The 21,019-nt window shown below is 42.1% G+C and overlaps 1 protein-coding gene across 2 annotated transcripts in view; it reads right to left on the reverse strand.

The window, feature by feature from the left end:
* The window catches only part of PLEKHM3 (pleckstrin homology domain containing M3), a 223,268-nt gene that overhangs the window by 143,639 nt on the left and 58,610 nt on the right, over positions 1–21,019 (reverse strand). The window lies entirely within an intron of this gene.

Genomic DNA, 21,019 nt, shown 5'->3' on the forward strand with positions numbered 1-21,019 from the left:
ATGGCAACCCACTCCAGTGTTCTTGCCTGGAGAATCCCAGAGACAGGGGAGCCTGGTGGGCTGCCGTCTATGGGGTCGCACAGAGTCAGACATGACTGAAGTGACTTAACAGCAGCAGCAGCAATGACCTAGAAGGTTCCGACTTCTCCCTGTGCTTAGGAGTGTTCTGGATACATGGTGTACAGACAAGCATAAGTCTAGAGTCAGGAACCCTGGTTGCTCAGATGGTAAAGAATCTGCCAATAATGCAGGAGACCCAGGTTCATTCCCTGAGTTGTGAAGATCCCCTGGAACAGGGAATAGCTACTCACTGGCAAGCCACTCCAGTATTCTTGTCTGGGAAGTCCCATAGACAGAGGAGCCTGGCGGGCTACAGTCCATAGTGTCGCAAAGAGTCAGACATGACAGAAGCAACCAACACAGAGTCAGGAAGTGTGCTCTTTCGTAAGGGAACATGATGAGCCTGACCCATTAAAGTCCCTAGGCTGCCTGTCCTCACCACAAAATAAAGGAGTCAGCCTAAACCAGTGGTTTGCCAAGTTCAGTGAGCATCAGAATTTTCTGGAGATGTTTGTGAAAAATGTAGTCCCTCTCAGCCCCAGCCTGGCCCCAGAGATTCTGACCCTGTAAATCTCGGGTAGGGCCCAGGAACTTGCATTTCTACCCAACCAACCACCACCAGGGGCTGTGGTGGGTAAAAGCTGAGGAAAGTTCCCTGATTTCTAGGTGACTGCAAAGGTCCCTCCATGCTCAAAAATTCTGATTCTAATTAAGTGAAATGCAGAGGGAGGGTAGATTGCTAAGTGAAAAGCTCATAATTTGTCACATAGTTTACTTTCTAGGCTTCTAAACTCAACATTTTAAATTCTTAGTCAATTTTCAAAAATTTACTATGTAGAAACAACAGTTCATTTTACCAGCATTTTTTTTTTTCCAGAGCATTCACTGAGAAGCATCTTATTTGACTTAGAAAGAATTAAAAATTTTAATCTCCAAATCCAATGTATCTGTCATTGAAAGAACACAGGATACTCAGGAAAGATTAGAGCCCAGTTAGTGGCCTGGTGTAGATTCATTTTCTAAAAAATAACAGATACCATTTATTTGAAAAAGGATACACCCGTTCTTTTAATTAACTGCAAGATTTCCTGCTTTAATATCCTCCTAGCAAATCGCGGACTAAAACTGTCTGAAACGATTCCCCATAACACCCTGGGATTTTACTCTATCACTATGAGGTTGTCAACAGGAGTGGGGGGGACGTATTTTCTTAATAATGACCACTAGAAAAACACATTTTTTGGAGGAGGCCAAAGCTGGACTCTGACAAGGGACCTTCTGAGGAAGAAAAATAGAGCTGCAAAGCAGAGACAAAAAAATAATTAACTGAAATAACTAATTAGAACTTATTTACATATTACATTTTCATGTACTTTCAAACAGACTTTTCAACAATGTTTCTAAATTAAAAGGCATTTGTAGTAGAGAACACTCCACATGTAGGATCAAAGCAAATACATTCTTCCCTGTCTCTTTTTGAAAGTTTTCAGAGAGTGTATTCAATTCATAGGAACAAAAAACTATCTCACAAGAGAACCTACTGGCCTTTTTTTTTTTTTATTGCTTCCCACCCCACTTCAATCTTTAATGAACACATGTTCTGAAGAGCTTAGCTTCCTTCTGATACACTTTGGGAAACAAATGTCACCATTTAATCAAAATCCTATTTGCTGCTTGTACAGTCCATTTCCCAAGGGGCCTTTCACTACAGACACCCAAAAAAGTCTGTTGCTGGGGGCTGAAGTAGAAATGTTGGCATAATTCTCCACGAGGGCATAGTCTTTCTTCTAACAAGGGTACCTAGTTAGCTCAGTTGGCTGCAGTGAGGTGTTGCTGAGGCTGAGATCTTGAGACGCCAACCAACCATCTCCCTCTACTTCCTGGCTCCCGGCTACAGCCCTCCTTGCCCCGGCCTGCAGGTGGAAAATTCATGGGCACAAGGGAAAAGTAACGAGGTCTGTGTCTGGACCAGGTGATTCACTAGGGAGAGAACTCACCCAATGCATTCTAAGTGGAGCCAGCCACGCTACCCTCTCCAGCTCATTTGGTAGGGGAAATCCAGGACTTTGTATTGGGAAGGAAGAAATGCCCTAAGAAGAGAACAGGAACAGAGAGAAGACAAGGTGCTTTTATAAAAGAGAGAAGAGAAAGAGAGTGCACAGACTAACTTTCATTTGCTCTGTTAAAATAGAAAAAATAAAACTGGCAAGTTTCGTTCCCTCTTTTACCTGGTGCACGAAGTAAGGACTGATCGCCAAAAGCAGCCCAGTTCCTGCCTCCTCCCTCCCACCAGGTGTTCTCTGGGGGAGACAGTGAGCCATGGGAAGTGCTGGGCAAACACTGATCGAATGCCTGGAGCCTAATCAAATGCCCTAGGAATCAGATTTTCTAAAATGAAGGAAAACAACAGGACTTCCCTGGTGGGCCAGGGGTTAAGCTTCCACTGCAGGGGGCAGGGGTTTGATTCCTGGTTGGGGAACTAAGGTTCCACATGTCTCAAGGCATGGTCAGAAAACAGAAATGAGGATTTCAATGACTTACTCTTTTACAAGAATTAGGGGGGAAAGGCATAAAGAACTTAGCTTTCCTAGCTTACAGTCTATAACCATTGGCTCATTAAGAAAACGTCAAATAAGTACTTTTTAAAAATAAGATGTCACACTCAGTATACAGTAGAAAATTCTGTTTCATGAGCCTAGTATTAGCATAAAGCTGGGCACAGTGTTTAAACAAAGGATTGCTGGACACAGGGAAGAAGTGACTTTTGTAAGGTAGCTTTGGTGTCCACTAAGGGCAGTTGAGGGCAAGAGAAGAGTGACAGAGGATGAGAGGGTTGGATGGCATCACTGACCCAGTGGACATAAGTTTGAGCAAGCTCTGGGAGATAGTGAGGGACAGGGAAGCCTGGCGGGCTGTAGTACATGGGGTCACAAAGAGTCAGGCACGACTTAGCAACTGAACAGCAAAAAAAGAGAACTTGGAACAAAGCACCCTGGCCTCCAGACTTGCATCCTCCACTGTCGAAGGGGATGGAGCTTCCAGAAGAGACTGATCACACACATTGTTCACAAGTTAACACAGGTGGAACCAAGGCTACAGGATTCTACATAATTGCAACAGGAAGAGGACAAAGGTGAAGGACACTGAGAAATACCTTCTTAGAAATAAGTGATCCAAAACTTAATCCTATCTCAAGCATCCAACTTACTCTGGGATCGGGTGGTGACCCATAAAGTACGAGACATCTACTTAGTCATGAAATCAATTAAGACAAGAAATACTTGGAGAATCGGCACATGAAAACAAATGTCTCTGAGTATGCATTTTGTCTGTTACAATGAAAATAGTACCTATAAGCATCTCAAATGAAACTAAAGGAACAAAAGGGGAAATAAAGAAAAATCAATTGTGTCCTTCCTCTAACTGCTCATGTGAATAATATGATATGCTGCTGGTAGTCGCTGTGTTATCTGGTCTCACTTTGGATGGTGTGCTGTGCTCAGTCATGCTTGACTCTTTGTGACCCCGTGGACTGTAGCCCGTCAGGTTCCTCTGCCCACGGAATTATTCCCGCAAGAATACTGAGTGGGTTACCCTTTCCTTCTCCACGGGATCTTCCTGACCCAGGAACTGAACTCATGTCTCTTGTGTCTCCTGCATTGGCAGGAGGGTTCTTTACCATTAGTGCTACCTGGGAATCCCCTAAATGGTGATACTTCCAAATTATATTCTCCATAAGGTTTTAAGTCCTCTGGTAGGGAATTCTCCAGGAGATGAAAATTTCATGGTTGGGAGGGAATATACATACCCAACTGTATTCCTGAAATGTACAGGCTGGTTGCTTCTAATGCTATTCTGAAAATCATTTCTGTTCATCAGAAAAGAATTTTCGTCCAGTGGGCTTCATTTGATGTTTGTCTATAAATGACTTTCATGGCACTGAGAGATTGTAAAGAGAAACTGTTACTCATTGTTGGCCAAATATCTGACTCCAAAAGTTGGGCTACAGAGTCAGAGGGCTGACACATGTTAAAAAGTCTAAGTAACACTTGGAAGGAAATGTTCCTACTGTAGCTGACACATATTTAGGATAATTTAAGCTGGCACTTGTAGAATGGACTGTAACTATTGCTAGGACAGCTATAGCCTTAAGTACATAACAGAAGTAAAAAACTCCTCTCATACAAAATGGAGGTGCCTAACCAAGGAATTTTCCTTTCAACACAGCAAGATGGCAAATGTTATACCCGTGAGGCATGAGCACTGCACCTGGACACAGTGAGTGTTCAGTGCACATTATATCCAGAGAAGACAGACAGAGGCAACTGAGACCAAGAGCCGTCAACCGTTCAAGACAGAGGTCATCTAAGCACAATCATATGTTACTTGACTATACCTGCAGGACAGTGGCAACCAAAGAGAGATCTTTAAAAAATCTAATCTGAATACTAATTGGTTTAAAATTTTTAAGTATTCTAGGGCTTCCCTGGTGGCTCAGTGATAAAGAATCCGCGTGCCAATGCAGGAGACAAGGGTTCAATCCCTGGTCCGACAGGATCCCACATGCTGCAGAATAACTAAGCCCATGAGCAAAACCCACGTGCCACAACTACTGAAGCCTGGGGGCTGAAAAGCCATGCTCCGAGAGAAGCCCACACACAGCAACAAAGAGTGGGCCCACTCACCACAGAAAAAACCTGCATAGAAATGAAGATCCAGCACAGCCAATAACATAAATATATAAAATTATTTAAAAAATAAAAGTATTCTCCAAGCTGTTAGCTGAGGGCTTTTTTTTTTTCCACAATGAAATATTTAAATTGCTAAGTCAGTTTCGATTTGCATGTTGTATTAACAGAGCTAGAAGTACTATATTTAAGTAAGAAATGAAGGGAAAAATCATGCCAGGTAATTACTGCGGATTGAAAATACAGGCAGCACACCTGGTGGTCTCATGGATCTGTCTCTTGTTTTGACAATGTCTGGATGGAACAGATGCTGGGATACCCCTTCTTCCTACCTCTCACCACCTCCCAACCTCCTTTCTAGTTGTGACTGCTGGGACCCTCACCGCCCTCTGCCACTAGGACCGGACAACGCCAGTTTTTTGGTTAGCGCCTCACTGCCTACCAGATTCACCAGAATTATTCCAGCAAGGTAGAGTCCACTGTCAACTACCGGTCAGCCATCTGTGGGCCTCCTGCACCCACGGCTCCATGGGCATCTAGTTGCACTGTATCACTGTGGCTCTGGGGCGTGTGAGTCCCTTCTGCCAGGTGGCTTGGGAGTAACACAAGGGCGATGACTGTCTCTTGAAGATGTAAAACTAGCTCGGTGGCTGCACCCTCTTCAGGACGTGCAGAGGCCCTCCCAAGATCGGTGGTGTGAAACTCTGGAGAAGACCCTGAGCTGGGCCCTTCGGGCTCTTCGGGCCCTGGGTTCTGTCCGCACAGACCTCTGCCTCTGTGATGTCATGGAAAGTTACTCCCTGGATGAAGGGGTGAAACTCATCAAGAGATGCATTGCACATGACTAGCCCCTGCGCGTGGGGCTGGGTGAGTATCTCTTAGGAGGAGCACCCTCTGGCAGGACTAGGAGCCTCAAAGCCCAGTGGGACCCATCTGCATGCCCCTGGTGTCAGGGCTTCTGGCCACTGCAGTCACTACGCAGTTTTTTTTTTTTTTTTTTTTAACCACCCTGGAGATCTCTCCTGAGCTGCGGACCAAATGGAAACAAGAAAGCTTTTGCAGGAAAAAAAAGAAAATAGAAACTAAAGACTTTCTTCTCTTGGTAAACTCTATAATGTTTATTTGTTTAATCTCATGGCATGTTGTTATTAAGATTATAAATTGTATGAAATAAATTAATAAATACCAAGTAGACTCCAACTCAAGTTGAGAAGTGTCAAGATTTATTGGTCTTTCGGGTAAACAATGATTGAGAACCAAGAGTCAATATTTAGTCAAAATTTATCTTGAAAGGCAATAAATCTTGATTTTTGCTAAGGCAAGTTAAGTAAATATGTGCACTGTTCGAGAGATTCTGACTGCTTTTCTATCTACTAAATAGCTACACTGAGTTATAAATATAATGATCTGTGACATGGATTTTCATTTCCAAAGAAATGTTTTGAGCTGAGTTACTTTTATTTTTTTTTTATAATAAGATGCTTCAATACCAGTATTTAGAGTAGTGTCAGATAAGTTTAATAATGAAATCTTATAAATTCAGCACCTAGTATATTTAAATCAGTCTAAAGTTAGTATTTTTTCATACTTGTTTTCCTCTTAAGAGTTTCTCTTTAAGTTCTATGCCTGTCTGCTCTTTCCATAAAGACTTTTGAGAAAATAGTAAGAAATTTAAACTGGAAAAAATAAATAAGCAAATGGATAAACAAATACTGACATAATGCTTACTACTGATGGATGCAAGGTTTTGTTGTAAGCACTTTACACGCACACACATCCATTTAATTCTCTTCTCATTCTGTGAGGTAGGTGTTATCCCCATTTTACAGATGAGGAAACTGAGACAGAGGGTGGATACAGTAATTCTGCTCATGGTTGTACCTCTAGTGGAAAAGGCAGGACCTAGATGAAATGCCTGATTTAGCACTTAATGAGCAACACCAATGAACTATACAGGTGAATTTCCACATCGTCATCTCCAAGCAGAAGACACTACAACCACTGTCTCCTTGTCAATGACAATATGACAAGCACAGAAAATATGAATCAATTACATGCAAGAACATCACTTAGTTCATCAATGCATTGTGCCTTGGACCACTCAATCATTAGCATCTCCTCTGAATATGAAAGGTGAAGGGGGCAAGAATACAGATCTGTAAGGTGGCAGGCAGAAGACAGCAGAGATGAGCAAAAAAGGAAGCAATCACTCTAATTGTGAAGATTGACAAAGGCTGTGTAGACATGGAGGAATTTGCGTTTGGCTTTGAAGGGGAAAAATACATATATTTTGAAAAAGAATGGTTCAAGTCAGAAAAATGGTAGCTTGTTTGGAGAACACTGACTATTCTAGTTGTCTGAAACTCACTGTAACTAGAGGGGTGTTGGGAAAAGAGCTTGCAACAATGAACTGAAGCTAGAACATAAGACTCCCACATGCTCAGGGAGAAGTCCTTACTAATCAATCCAGGATGAGTATTAACAAGTAAGATAAAGGAACAGCTAGAGTTAGAAGCAAAACTACAAGCTGAACTTTGGAAAGATTAATTGACAAGAAAACAGTGGGAGGGGAGAGAACCAGCTAATAAGTCACTGCCCCAGCCTGAGCTTAGGCAGGCAGGGAGATGAAGGCGATACTGTAGTGGGAGATAAAGCACAAATGATTTGGTAGGTGAATAATGGGAAGAGTGTGGCAAGGGGATTGCAAAAAGACATCCATGACACTCTGAGCCTATGATGGTTATATAAGAAATCTATCAGTCAGAAGGAGCAAGTGGTTTACATGAGAAAATGCTGTTTGAAGCATTAAATTAAAAAAATAGCTCAGTCCAGTGGTTAAGACTCTTCATTTCCTATGCAGGGAGCCTGGGTTCGGTCCCTAGTCAGGGAACTAAGATCCTACGTGCTGAATCTTGACCAAATAAACAGAAATTATAAAAAAAAAAATTTTTTAATAGGTAAAAAAATTTGAACTAACAGATCAATTAATACCTAAAAAAAAATCAGCCCGTTGAGAATAATTCACCTCTATAATACAAATCAATTTGAATTCAATCTTTTGTTTCTTGTGACTAAAAGCATCTGATATAGTTACACTGAATGATGGTTGGTGAAAATTCTATTTCTATAACCTACTACTTTTACTTCTGAGCCTTGTAGCTCAGATGGTAAAAAATCCACCTGCAATGCAGAGCATCTTGGTTTGATCCCTGCGTTGGGAAGATCTCCTGGAGAAGGAAATGGCAATCCACTCCAGTATTCTTGCTGGGAAATCTCATGGACAAAGGAGCCTGGCAGGCTACAGTCCATGTGGTCACAAAGAGTTGGACATGACTGAGTGAGTAATACTTTAATACTACTTTTCCTTAAACCTACCCAGTAAGAGGCTGAGGTCCCATTAGAAACCATTCAGTTCAGTTCAGTCATGCAGTTGTGTCTGACTCTGCGACCCCATTATCTGCAGCATGCCAGGCCTCCCTGTCCCTCACCAACTCCCGAAGTCTACCCAAACCCATGTCCATTGAGTCACTGATGACATCCAACCATCTCATCCTCTGTCATCCCCCTTCTCTTCCTGCCCCCAATCCCTCCCAGCATCAGGGTCTTTTCCAATGAGTCAACTCTTCACATGAGGTGGCCAAAGTATTGGAGTTTCAGCTTCAACATCAGTCCTTCCAATGAATACCCAGGACTGACCTCCTTTAGGATGGACTGGCTGGGTCTCCTTGCAGTCCAAGGGACTCTCAACAGTCTTCTCCAAATCAACATGGATTTCAGTAGCAGACACTACTTTATAAAGAACTGAAGAAGAGGAGACAGTTGGTTGCCCTTGTTTCTTGATAGCAGTGGTTCTCTACTAGTGGAAATGTCTGTCCCAACAGGGGATATTTATAATGTCAGGACATTTTTGGTTGTCACAAAAGGGTGAGTGGAGGTAGCTGGCATCTAATGAATGGTGGTGAGGGATGTTGCTAAACATCCCTCAATGCACAGGACAGCCTCCCACAACAAAGGGTTGTCTGGCCCCAAATGTCAATAGTGCCATGACTGAGCACACACACATGCACTACTTAGTCACTTCTCTCTGCAAGCAATCAATATACCATCTATTATCTTGCTGTTGTTGGTCACTAAGTCGTGTCCAACTCTGTGACCCCATGAACTGTAGCACGCCAGTCTCCTCGGCCCATGGAATTCTCCTGGCAAGAATACTGGAGTGGGTTGCCATCTATTAATAGGGAGGAGTAAAAGCCCTTTCACCAGCTCTGCTCTCCTATCTAAAGAGAATGATTCATGCTGCTAAGCCTCTTCAGTCATGTCCGACTAGCAACCCTATGGACTGTAGTCTGCCCGGCTCCTCTGTCCATGGGATTCTCCAGGCAAGAATACCGGAGAGGGTTGCCGTGACCTCCTCCAGAGGATCTTCCTGACCCAGGGATCGAACCCAGGTTGATTATGTCTCCTGCATTGGCAGGCAGGTTCTTTCCCACTAGCACCAACTGGGAAGCCCAGTTTACGTGAGAGGTGCCTCCAAAAAGAGGTGTTGTCCACACTGCACCACCATCTATAGACTACCTGACAGTTACACCTCCTCCAAGCCTGGGGCTCATCTCTTCATAAATTACTCTGCTGGTGAAACACTTGCTACCAGTAACTCTTACTTGAAAAACACAGACAGAAACAGAAGGGGCCAGACTAAGCGGATTATTTTAAAAATGCAGACGGCCAGTGGAGAAATAATGCTCCTCTGTTGTGGTTTACACAGCGTCCACTGCAGTTCTAACTTAACCCAGAATCTGTCATTGCTAAATCATAGTTATTAATCTAAAGTGTAGGTTTTAGAACCCACAATTCCTTCCAGCGTGTAAACAGATGGCTCCATGTATATCAGTCTGGATTCCCCATTTGGCAGCCCACTAGACAGACCAGTGGGGGGTCAACCTCACCATCCTCAATATTAACAAGGTGAACATCAGGCTGGGCTACTTGGAACTTACACACTAAAAGCTTTGGGGGAAGATATCTTCTTAAGTAAACTGTCTTACTGGAATGTTTCTCTGGACCATATATTAGAGCCTGAGGCCCAAGGAAATCAGTCACACCGATGCTATCTGATACTGTTAAAAAATTTTATTTTGTTCATTATGAACTTTTTGGTGTTAATTTTTATTTTTAAATAATATTCCATTAAAATAATGTTTATCTTGGTTACTGAGAGTTTTGGGTTTTTTTTGCATTTCCTTAAGTTTTACGCCTCAAATGAGTGCCTTCCTCTCCTCACCCTAGTCACGGCCCTGCTCTGAATCCTTTTTTCTTCACAGAGGATCCACTGTGTGCCCCAATTACATTGTTTACAGTGACTTCTCCTGGTATTTAACATTATATTAAGCCACCACTAATTCTTCTGTGATTCCCCAGTTATATCTCTATTATGATTCCTTGAAAAGATCAATAACCTCTTATTGGCTTAGAGGTTCAGATTATCTTTCAGATTTACTTGAAAAGCACCTTGTCCTTTCCTGACTTGTTTCAGAACCTACATTTCCTTCCAGCATGTATACAGAAGGCTCCATGTGCATTAGCTTCATCAGCTTGTAGCTTCTGTCACACACACTGTCCCATCAGGGTCCCTTCGGAATTCTCCTTCACATCACTCCTCATTCTTAATGCCTGTTTCTCTCTGCTTATTTTGTGAGAGTCTCCTCTCTTTGAACTTTACAATATCTTTAAAACACAACCTTTCCTCTTCCTTGCTAAAACCTGTGAAGAAACCCTGACAACATCTCTTACAGCAATTTCTACCTGAGCTATTTTAGTAATGACAACAATTTGATAAAATTAAAGTCATGAGAGTGGATCTGAGCAGTACTAGGAACAGACTCAAAGTGAAAAAAAAAATCACTTTCATCAGCTTCAAGTCCACACTTGAATTCCTTCATTTTTACCTTGCACCAAATTCTTTGTGTTCCAGAGGATTTAGGAACTGCCTTAGTCTACTTTCTTCCTTTATTCTTTTCCCTTATGTCTTCTTTGTCTTGCTTTCCAAGTTTTTCTGTCTCTCTAAAAACAAAGATTTGCAACCACCGCCAAGACTAATCTTTTAACTATATGGTTCTTAACGATATGGTTCGCATTTGAAGAAGATAGGCTGCTGGTGTCAGGATATTTAGAGCTGGTAGGCAAGAGAACAAAAAACACCTATGACTCAGAAGCAACCACAGACAATACATAAACAAAAGTGTCACCGTGTGCCAATAAAACTTTAATTTATGGACACTGGAAGACACACAGATACACACAACACCTCCAAGTGAGAAATGCCTATTCCCGGGTCTTCACGTTGCCATCTGAGAGGAATTTCCTAGAGCAGTATTCTCAGCTTCTCTCCCCATTGCTCATCCGGCCGTCCTCACAGATAAGGAAATGAGGTATCTGACCAGGGAGTTTAGAAGAAGGACCTTGGCATGCTCAGTTGGCCTGCAAGGAGCAGTTTTTCCGTTGGCTGTGGCAAGAGGACATGGCCTTAGGGACTCCAGTTGTGACCATGTGAAGAAGTCTCCCTAATTTAAGGCTCCCTTAGATAACACTGCATGTGATCTATGAGCAATGCATGCAAGATCTTGATCGCCATCCGCCTGACCCCTAGAAGCAGAATGAAGAAGTATGATTTATTAACCCTGGAAAGCCTCAATATGGATGATGGCTCAGACAGACAGCATCCAATGATGGGAGTGGGGAGGAAAGAGGGAGAGAATCAGGAAACCACAGTACGTCTGTGGGCGGGTGAAGATTACTGAGGGGAGGGTCATGCAGGACAGTTGGACTCAAGGGGTAGCCAGGAAATCCCCCACATAACTGGACACCTTTTACTCAGTTAAAATTCCTCATCCTAACGATGGCTGAGAAACATCATTTTCTTCGAGGTTTCCATCCAGTTTTACATCATAAAACAGAATGTCCTCCCTCATATTTCCCGGGGGAAAAAATGCAGTGATAGATAATATTTAGCACTTTGAGTGCAACTGACATTTTATAACATTTGAATTGTACATAGTCAAGACAGTTTAATCTTGCCTCAAGTTATGGTGTCAAAGTTGCCGACCTGCAAGATGGTGACAGGCTAGCTCGAGGCTGTTAAGATAAATCAGCCGCAGGGCTGTAAACAGAAGACTGAGCTCTTGTGCTCCTAATTTATTACTTATCCTACTGAATCTGGATCCTTCCCAGCCCCCAGATCACGTGTGTCTATTATTTTGTCTGGTCTCTCAAAGTCTGGGGGTTGAGAACAACATCTTTATTGGTAAAGGAAGAAAGAGACCAAGGCTTTCAAACTAAGTCTATCCTCTCTGTCAGCGGTATGGGTCTGGTGATTTAAGGAGGAAGTGGCTTTTAGCAAAGCTTTTGGTTCAGCCACACGTGATTTATTTACATTACTGAAAAAATATGGGCAAGACACAACTCTCAGTACAGACCCGGTTAGAACGACTATAGTTAGTAATACTGTACTGTATCCTTGAAAATTGCTAAAAGAGTAGATGGTAAAAGTTCTCACTACCAAAAAAAAAGTAACTATGTGAGGTGATGGATATGTTAACTAACCTTTTTGTGACAATCATTTCACGTTACACACATATATTAAATCATCATCTCGTACACCTTCACATTACACAATGTCAACTGTGAATTATGCCTAAATAAAGCTGGAAATAAATGAATGTGATTTGCGCTCTTTTGGAAGCTGATACAAGGCTACATGTCTTTGGTTTTGAAATCCTAGCTCCTGTATCTAAAAATAGCATACAATGCATTTTCAGTTAAAGGTAATATATAAAATTAATTTTGTTGATCATCTTTATAATAACCGTTTAAAAAGGAAACACTCTATTTTAAACCAAGATGTGAGAGCAGTACCTGGGTGAGACAGCAGGGATCACAGTCACTGGACGTGTCCATCACCCCTCCACCCTGAGCTGGGGCTCTGGCAGAGCTGTAGCCAGGCTGGGCAGCCCAAGACTGGCCAGTTTCTTATTTGCTTCTGAAGCTGCTTGGTCCCGCAGTGACCCAGGAAGACACCACCAGAAATCTCCCCTCCCCTGGCAGATGCAGTCAGTGCTAGAAGGCACCTACCAGTAGCATACCAGAAATGAGGAAACAGGTTGAGCAGGCCATGCCTTTCTCATTCTCCGAAGTGTATGCTCAGTCATGTCTGACTCTTTGAGATCCCATGGACTTAGCCCACCGGGCTCCTCTGACCATGGGATTTCCCAGGGTAGAATACTGAAGCAGGTTGCCATTTCCTACACCAGAGTAACTTCCTGACTCAGAGATCAAAACAGCGTCTCCTGTGTCTCCTGCATTAGCAGGTAGACTCTTTACCACTGAGCCACCAGGGAAGCCCACTCACTAAGAGGCAACCACAACATCACTCATCCTCCTTTCATCCAGGCTCCATTTTTGCGGTAGAAATGGCCCACTCAATATTCTGAGCTGCTGTATGATAATGAATTATCTGGTCTTTCTTCCTTGTTCCTGGCAGGGAGCTTCTAAAACCCTTGGAATTTCCTGAGTGACACAAGTATCTTTATTATTCATGAGCCCCATGGATCACAACGGAGTTAATGCTAGTGAGGCGAGTCCTGGTGGGCCACTAAATAGCTTCAGGTTGGGGTGAGAGGGTTGTTGCCAGAAGGATCAACCACAGAGTTAGAGACCTGGGACTAGGAGTCAGTGTGACCTCTGGGGAAGGGAATGGGAACTAGGGATTGAGTTCAATCACAAAGCCAGTGATTCGATCACACATGCCTATATAATGAAGCCCCAGTAAGAACTGTGGACACTGAAGCTCTGGGGACATCCTGGCTGATGAATACATTGGTGTGCTGAGGGTGATGTGCTCTGACTCCATGGAGAGAGGGCAAGGAAACTCTTTTGTGTTTAGAGCCCTCTCAGACCTTGCTGTCTGAGTCTCTCCATTTGGCTGTTCCTGATTTGTATCCTTCCTTAATAAAAGCGTAATCATAAGTACAGTCATTCCTTAGTACCCACGGGGTATCGGCTCCAGGATCCCACTATGGCTAACAAAATCTGCAGATGCTCAAGTCCCTTAAATAATAGGATGTAGTATTCGCATGTCCTATTAGAGTACATAATCTATACACAGCCTTCCACATACTTTAAATCATCTCTAGATTACTTATAATCCCTAATGTAAATGCTATGCAAATAGTTGCTGATACTCAGCAAATTCAAGTTTTCTTTTTTGGAACTTTTTGGATGTAGTAGATCAGCATGCTAGCAGAGGGAATTAAAAAGGTCCTGAGTCAGTCAGAAGGCTTGGTTGGAGAAGGTGTTCTTGAGAAAGGGATATCTAAGTAGTGACCTAAAGAATGAGTTGGGGGTTAATGGGGAGGGTGGCAATATTCCAGGGGAGACAACCACCATGGGAAGGCTCTCGGGCAAGTGCAAAGGAAGTGGTTGAAGGCAGTGGGGCTGGAACCCAGTGTAGGGGAGAGTGACAAGAGGACAAGAGTTGATGGTTAGGAGGTGGGCAGGGGCCATATCACGAGGGAGGAGCTATAAAGATGCCAGTCTTCACATCAAAGGAAGTGAGAAGCTACTGAAAAATGGTGTAGAAAGGTCTACCAGGGTCAATCTTAATTTTAATAAGATCACACTCACTGCAGTTAAGATTTGGAAGGTTAGAATGGAAGCAGGGAAGAATTTCTTGGTGGTCCAGAGAATTTGGTGCTTTCACTGCTGAAGGCCCAGGTTCAATCCCTGGTTGGGGAGCTAAGATCCCACAAGTCACACCTTGTGGCCAGAAAAAAAAGAATGAAAGCAGAAAACCTGGTTAGGAAGCCACTGTAGTCATCTATGGGAAAAATTACCAGGCTGGGAGAAAAGACAGTGAGGTGAAAGCCAGTCTCAAAATTCAAACACTAACTATGCCAAGTATAAAATAAAAACATAACATTAGAGTGTCTCAAAGGAAAAAGAAGCCAAAAACGTGGATCAAGGACTTGAGCTAATCACTTCCTTCATTTGTATTCACCACAGGGTAGAACCCTAAAAGAACATCATTGTAGTTTCCAGGATATAATGAGGATATGAAAACCTACAGATGATCAGCAGATTGATATCTCATAGGTATGAATGGTCATAGGTAGAAGAAACAATTAAAGGAAACGTACCTATATAACCTAAAGAAAGCTGAAATACGGCTCGATCCACTCACTAAGAACATTCTGTGGGCTAGATTGGTGGTTTCTCAAACTTTGCATGCGTGTAAACCAACTGGAAAGTTCGTGAAATCTCTAGGCCTGATTGGAGAGATTCTGACTCCAGCAGGTCTTAGGCAAGAATCCAGCCAGGGCTCCCCATATCACGCTCGTGATTTGGATGCAAATGGTGTTCCAACCACAGTTTGAGAGATGCTGGGGTCCTGCCCTCAAAAAAGTGAGACACAAGTCACAGGCCCATGAGTCCAACAATGGAGGTGGGTGGAATCAAGCAGGAGGAATGGTCCAGTTTACCTGCAGGATAAGAGTGGGGTTTGGGGAGAGTGGTCATGAAAGGCTTGGAAATAAGTCTCTAGGAGTATAAAGGATTGTTCACACCTAGAAGTCTTCAACAAAGCACAATACAAAACTGTACCCAAAACACTGGCTTTCACCTGTGATCACATGGCTTTGCAGGCCTGCTCCACTTTTTATCAGAAACATGTAAAGGAGTTTCATGTTGTTTTTTTTTTTTAACTAACATAATTTAATGAAAACATTTTCTATATTAGAATGTTTCAAGGTATAAAGACCCGTTTATAGCCATATTTTCTAGGGTCCTCAATTTTGGGGACCGTATTAGGCCCATGTCTGTTGAATGAATGGATGGAAATATTAATGCAAGAAATAAGTTGGCACTACTCCATTCCCCAATTTCTTATTCAGAGACATATGATAAAACAGCAAGTTTTTCAGTTAAAAATGTTTCTGCTTTTAGGCAGTATAATGGAGTTTAGAAAACCTCTCTAGTAGCTCTTATTCTAAGGACTTCATGAAAGCTTAGTTTTTCATGGAACTTAGTTAGAAATTAAAAGAACCTACCCCAGTCTGTCCTAAAACCACACCTAGACCAATTTCCCTCCCAGTGAAAGGTCAGTAAATAGAAACTTTTAACTCAACGTAGAGTCCAATAGTATATTAACACTTACTTTAGAAGTTTAGCCGGAAATGAACACACGATGAGAACAATGTTAACCATAAAGGAAGCTACAAAAAGGGACAAGAACTTTCCAGACCAAAGTATAGCAACAAAGACTAGGAGAAATGAACAGCTTTTTTAAAAAAAGATAGCACAGCTATGGTCTATGAAGTTCAGGAAGGTCTATCAAAAGATCCCTATCTTCTGAAATTCAAAATGATTTTATTCTTCTGAAACATATCAAAGACAACATGTGACTTCTATGATGAGAATACCAGGAATAAATCAAAAAGCAAATTTATATCCTATAAAATCAAACGGCCTACTTATATAAAGTGATCAGATCTCTCTGAATTTTAGGATGTGAAATAGTTCAAAACGCAAATTATATAACATTCTTCTTCTTCCATAGTGACAGTACTATTTCAGTGTGTATTCACATTCTTAATATACATTTAGTTTTATTGAAAATGAATTTCCTGGATCTAGAAACTTAGACTACAAAAGAGTAATTTATCCAATGACAGATATCAGAAAAAAAAAAAAAAATCCCATCTCCTGTCTTCTTAGTCAAGTGATATTTCTAATGGTTTAAATACTGTTACCCAAAGCAAAAAGGCATTGCTTATTAAATGAAGTTTAAATGGAGGACCACATTAATCTAATTTTCTCTAATCTTCTATAGATATTTCAAAGAATCACAGAATGAGAGATAAAAGGGACCATACAGAGCAAAACTGTCCCCTCTAAAATACCGCAGACAGTTGGAAGTGTTGGAAAGATACTCAAAGACCTTCAGGTGCCAGAGTTACTTATTCAGTTGGCTTCCGGCTTTCAAGTTCTGTGAGGACATACAACGGGATTATCTTGTTCACTATGCATCAAGCATACTGCATAAAATATAGAAGAAATTCAATAAATATTTGCAGAAGGGCTGAATTAATGCACCTCTTCATCCTGCAGAGGAGAAACACGAAGCTCAGACAAGTTAGAAGACTGGCCTTGAGGTCAACGTTCCAGACCCTCTGGTCTCATTGCCACTCTACTCATTTTCACCCATGGCCATCAAACCCTCTTCAATAAGGAAAATCCATTCTACTCTGGGCATTTCTGTTACTTTGAGCCAATGGAACTACACAAAGTAAGCCTATTTTCTCTTCTAAATGGCAGCCTTCAAATAATGTGGAAACAAGACGGGTCCTCCCTATCCTGGGTGACATTTGTATGGCAGGGCTTTTTAGTCCCTTCACTATCCTATCGAGTGTCAGTAGATATTTGTTTGTTCCTAAAGCAGCATCCATAACCGACATTTCCAGGTGTGCTCTGGCCACAGTGAGGACACGTTCTCTTCTTTCTGGACCTGTTTTGTGCTTGCACTTTGTGTAGCCACAACAGCACAAATGCCGGCTTCCCCAGGGCCTCATCTGTATTACCACATGAGCTGCTATTAGATTAAGTTTCTCCTCTTTCCATCTTTGTAGCTGATTCTCTGAACCTAAGTATAGGACTATCTATTGATCCCTACTAAATCTCATCTGTATGACCACGTGAGCTGCTATTAGATCGAGTTTCTCCTCCTTCCATCTTCACAGCTGACTTTCTGAATATAGGTATAGGATTATCTATTAATCCCTACTAAATCTCACCTCATTTGGTCCATTCTTTTAGCGTGTTTCAGAATCTTGATTGTCACTCAACACATTAGTTGTCCAACCTAGTTTAGAGATAACTGCAAATTTGGTATGTAGGCCTATGATATCTTTATCCATGTAATTATTGTCCTATGTAGACAAATAATAAAACTAGATAATTCTTACATATAGACAGCATATTAAAAGGCAGAGACATTACTTTGCTGACAAAGGTCCATATAGTCAAAGCTATGGTTTTTCCAGTAGTGATGTATGGATGTGAGAGTTGGACCATAAAGAAGGCTGAGTACCAAAGAATTGATGCTTTTGAACTATGGTGTTGGAAAAGACTCTTGAGAGTCCCTTGGACTGCAAGGAGATCAAACCAGTCAATCCTAAAGGAAATCAAGGGTTTTCTGCTTGAAATCAAGACTGCTGCTGAAGCTGAAGCTCCAATACTTTGGCCACCTGATGTGAAGAGCTGACTCATTAGAAAAGACCCCGATGCTGGGAAAGGTTGAAGGCAGGAGGAGAAGGGGACGACAGAGGATGAGATGGTTGAATGGCATCACTGACGCAGTGGACATGAGTTTGAGCAAGCTCCAGGAGATGGTGAAGGACAGGGAAGCCTGGCGTGCTGCAGTCCATGGGGTTGAAAAGAGTCAGACACGACTGAGTGAACAACAAAATTCTTATATAGCATTTACTATGTGCCAGGCAATGCGGGAGACCTGGGTTTGATCCCTGGGTTAGGAAGATCCCCTGGAGGAGGGCATGGCAACTCACTTCAGTATTCTTGCCTGAAGAATCCCCACAGACAGAGGAGCCTGGCGGGCTATAGTGCATGGGGTTGCAAAAAGTCAGACACGACTGAGCGACTAATCATAGTATATAGCATGTGCCAGGTACTGTTTCAAGCCCTTTTAACCCATTTTATTCTTACTACAAACTTATGGAGTAGATGTGATTATTTTCTCACATCTGAAATTTTAAAATGAAGGTACAGAGAGGTTAAGTAATTTACCCAAAGTCACAGAGTGAGTAGCAGATCTAGGAACTTAGCCAGTCTGATTCCAGAGTCCTAGCTCCTAATTACTCAAGTATGCTGCTTCTCACTTTTTTCATGTATCTTTACTGACAACATTCTAGGATGAAAGGAATTTGTTAGTCAATAATCCTTGGGTAAAGCTGTCAGTCATTCACCATTCACAAAACAACATTATTAAAATCTCTGATAACCCAAGTTTCCCCGTCTTGAGGGTTTTTTACCAAATGCTTTTCTGAACACTAAGCATGGATCTGACCTAACTGTCTAGTAATCCCTCACTTTCCTTTGTGCACCCTCAACCAGACTATAATGTCCTAGGGGTCCAGGCCACACCTATGCTTCTCTTGTATCTCCTATCGCACCTACTACATAATGAGCACATAATAGAAATTCAGGTTTTATCTTTGATAGATGGTAGTAAAAGCTGAGATGATGGTCCCCTGAGATTAATTCTCCAGGAAGCAGAAGGACAAAGTTTTAAACGGAAGAGTGAGGAAAGACACTCCTTTAGCACTTTAGCTTTCAAGTTCTCTACAACAGGGTTCTCTGACATGAACACAGCCACGGACGTACGGGTCTCCAAACCACTGGCTTGCCCGCCTTTGTCTCCCAGTCCCATCCAGCCCCCAATACACTTCAGGAGGGGCAGGAGTTCTAGATGTTTTGAAGAGCACAGCATACACCACACTCCTACTCCCATATCCCAAGGTACCTGGAAGAGCATGTGTGTGGCATACATGAAAGTATTAGTCACTCAGTCGTGTCTGACTCTTTGGGACCCCATGGACTGTAGCCCACCAGGCTCCTCTGTCTATGGGATTTCTCAGGCAAGAATACTGGAGTGGGTAGCCATTTCCTTCTCCAGGGGATCCTGCCAATCCAGGGATCGAACCCAAGTCTCCTATACTGCAGGCAGATTCTTTACCGTCTGAGCCACCAGGAAAGCCCCTACATACATGAGGGGTTTAATAAATGCATGTTGAAATAAATCCTCCACTGAAACTCCACTTACGGATTTTACTATCAGAATGCCTCCATGGTGCTAATCAAGGTTGGGCAAATAAAACTTAGCCCTCCAGCACACAAACAAAACGAACTAGAGATTTCTTCTCTGGGAGACAGCAATCAAATACACTCAAAAACAAAATAACTTAGACAATACAAAGTGCAACCCCATGGACTATACAATCCATGGAATTCTCTAGGCCAGAATACTGGAGTGTGTAGCCTTTCCCTTCTCCAGGGGATCTTCCCAACCTAGGGATCGAACCCAGGTCTCCCGCATTGCGGGCGGATTCTTTACCAGCTGAGCCACAGGGAAGCCCAATACAAAGTGAGATGGTTATAATGGACTAAATAGTTCTCATTACTCCAAGCTATTTATGTTTTGAGGGGCACAGCAGAGTCTTCCTAATTGTTTCTTTCTCTTCCAATTGGCTACCTGCCTATTCCTTAAGTCACATAAATCTTCACTGTATTACCATTCCTAATAAGTATGAGACAAATTTGAAAATAGTAGTAAAGAGAGGAATTGGAGCTATCAAGGAAAGTCAATTTCTTTTTTTGTCTCTCATTTTCTTAGGAGGTCTGGCACTTTGGCTACTAGAGATCCCCTAATTTTTCACATGAGAATCAAAACAGATTTTTGGCCATACTGGAATTTGTTTTTTTTTTCAAGAACGTAAGTAGTAAGTTGTATAACTTTCTGACTTGGCACTTAAAAATGTACAGAACTTATTTTACCTAGACTCGTGCATAATCAGCTCCCAAATTCAATTTCTCTTTTTCTTAAGAATTGCCATTCTGCATGATTTACTCTGAGGCCAATAAGTAACTAACTGTGCCCAAGTCCGAAATACTGCTTACTTCCAGACTGGCAGCTATTTAATGAATAATTAACCACTCCATACTTTCTATCAGGGATGCTTGTATTACCAGGGTAAAGGTATCTTTTATGTCCAAACGATGCCATAAAACAGGCCTTTGCCAGAAAGACGCCCTCATTTATCACATGAAATGCCATGGGGTATTAACAAGGTCGATACTGTTTGTTTAATATATTTTGCTTTCATAGGGGCTTGAAATGATTTGTTTTTGCAGCTGTAACAGAGTTAAATTTGGGATTTAGCTTCAGCTTAGCTAGCTGAGCATATATAACTAGGGGCTATTAATTATCTGCCTAGAGGCCTTTGGTCATCTTCCCACCATTTACAGCAATCTTGGGGTGCTGAATTACACCACAAGCAGCCATGTTCTATCCTAAAATAATCAATCCTTGCTTCTCAGGAACTGAGGGGAGATTTAAATAATTCAAATTTTTATTTCTTATTCTACAACGCCGCCCCCACCTACACACATAAACGTGCACAGATTCTTAAAGTTGAAAGATTAGCTTC

Source organism: Bos taurus, chromosome 2 (assembly GCF_002263795.3).
Source record: "Bos taurus isolate L1 Dominette 01449 registration number 42190680 breed Hereford chromosome 2, ARS-UCD2.0, whole genome shotgun sequence".
NCBI lineage: Eukaryota > Metazoa > Chordata > Mammalia > Artiodactyla > Bovidae > Bos > Bos taurus.